We start from the raw sequence: 2,602 nt of genomic DNA, 5'->3' as shown, positions 1-2,602 counted from the left end.
AAATATTTCAGTTGTTAATATTATTTTCTTTATTTTTAAAATTTTCAGATGTTGGTTGTAAAAATTATTGCAGCAAAAAGAGTAAGCTATGATCATCCTCTGTAATCCTTCTTAATTACCAGGGTTAGCTGTTAGTTTGGTGGGTCCAAAGTAACCAGATTTTTATCTGTGGATATACAAATATATATACACATAAGCACATACACACAGAATTTGTAAAACCCAAAATGGAACATTATTGTTTATCAAGTTGCTATCTCACTTAATAATATATCATAGCCCTATTTCTGTGAGTACAGATTGATCAATCCTAATTGTTTCTAGTAGTTACATTATATTAATAGTACCCTAATTTTAAAAGGTTGTATTATGGAAGAAATTTTAAATATATGCAAAAAAGTAGAGAGAATTATATAATGAACACATCACTCAATTTCAGCAATTACCAACTCATGACAATTTTGTTTCATCAATATGCTTACCCATTATTCTACCCACTTATGAATAGACATTGTTATGACTGAAATTCTGCTAGACAAATGCAACTATAGTGAATATATTTGCAAATGAACCTTTATATGTTTATTATCAAAACTGAGTCCCAGAGTACTGGAGTGAGTCAATGTCAATTGGGGTATTCTCTGAAGAAAGAGTCACCTGGGAAGGTAGATATCTGGAAGATACTGTAATACATTGCAAGAGAAAAGCTAAGCAGAAAGTTAAAATCTGTAAATTAGCTGTTTTGTATTGCTGGGGGATTGGTTTTAATAGAAGCCAGTCACTAGAGATAAGTGTTCTCAGTTAAGATAAGCTCTAGCTTGTATGTTAAGCTAGTAAACTGCAACTTCAGAGCTATGTAACTAGGACACTAATTGGAGACTATCAAGACTGGAACTTTATGGCACCTTTGAAGGGCTCTCTAAATGAAATAATGGGAATATAAGTCTTTATATAGAGACTGTAAAAATTAGGGAAATGTGAGCTGTATTTGAGAAGGCCCAGATTGCACTCAGATTTTGTTGGTGTGATTTCTTTAAAGATTATCAGATGTTTGCATTATTCAGACCTAGTTATAAAATAACATGCTTTACCAATAAAGAGAACTTTGTTTTTTTCTGGCTCAGAAAAAGGATTTATGTCTTTTTAAACTCTCCTAAGTGTTAGTTGAAGGGCTGCTCAGGCATGACTCTCACTTAATTCCTAAAAGTGTTTAGAATTCTGGTTTCTTGATTAAACGTTATTTGCTAGAAAGTATATTTTATTGACTCCATGAGCTATTGCATTAATTAGGCTGGGTGAAGCTGTAATGCCCCTATTAGTGGAGCTGGGATAAGAGCAGAGCAAATGAAAGAAACATTTCTAATACTCTTTGACTTGGATGTAAAAATGGAAGGATGAGTCTCTAGTTTAAGACAGTCTGACACAGGAGTGATGGTATCATCAACAGAAACAGAGTGTTTCTGAGAGGGCAAAAGAGTTTGAGGGGATGATGATGAGTTTAGGTTTGAATATGCTTCTTTTGAGGTTCAGAAGTTTCTTAGAGTCAGACAAATAATTGTTGGCTGGAGATGTTTATTTTAGAGTTATTCATATAGAGATGCGGGCTGAAGCAATATAAGTAACTTACCCACAGGAGCTTGTAAAAAATCTCAAAGAAGAGGAGTAGATCTTAGAATATGTCCCCATTTAGTATGCAGAAGGATAAAGTGAAGCTGAGATGAACTTATCAGAGAGGAAAGACATAGTTTGAGCAGTGACCTATAAGAAGTCAGCATTTTCCTGTGTCCTTCACAGTGACTCCATCATTAAAGGAAAGTCAAAGGTGTTTTCTGTTTGCCTACAAATACGCTTTGATAAATGGCTGCAATAACCTCAGGAACTTCTCACTTGGGCTATGGAGCTTATTCTATTTCTTTTATAATTATTTTAAAAGTAAATACTATCACCAAAAAGATATAAAGAACTCTTCATTACATTTATACAAAGATTATTATCATTTAGGAAACTTAATTTGGTTTATATGTACCACCTTGATAAGGTACAAAGGAACAATGAAGAAATGTCAGTAAAATACTCCAAATAAAACTTGAAAGCCATCACATCAGTGAAATGGAATCCATCATGTTATCAGCACAACTCTCTGGGAACAGTCATACTTGTGAATGGTGGGAGCAAGTGAGCTAACATTTATTGAGTACTAGCTATATGATGTTACAGAACATCCTTTAAAATTCACAACAACTTTGAGAGATGGATGCTATGACACTCATTTTGCTGAAGAGGAAACTGAGGCTTAGAGCAAAAAAGTTTCATACCAATTTGGATGAAAATTGAAGTGCTAGATGTCTGATTTAAAAAGTAAGATCTTCATAATTATCCACTGGATAAGTGGGAAGTGGATGGAAGTTTAAGACTAGCAGACACAGCAATATGAATGTAGTTAATGTCATTGAACTGTGCTCTTAAAATGCTTAAAATGGTAAATTTATGTATATTTTACCACATATAAAAAAGAATGGCAGAATTTTGAAAATATCAAAGCTGAGTGATGCATATTTAGGATTCATTATTATTATTATTATTATTTTTGAGACAGAGTCTC

Source organism: Mandrillus leucophaeus, unplaced genomic scaffold (genome assembly GCF_000951045.1).
Source record: "Mandrillus leucophaeus isolate KB7577 unplaced genomic scaffold, Mleu.le_1.0 Scaffold117, whole genome shotgun sequence".
Taxonomy (NCBI): Eukaryota; Metazoa; Chordata; class Mammalia; order Primates; family Cercopithecidae; genus Mandrillus; species Mandrillus leucophaeus.
The sequence above is the reverse complement of the archived record's forward strand: the minus strand, read 5'-3'. Positions refer to the sequence as shown.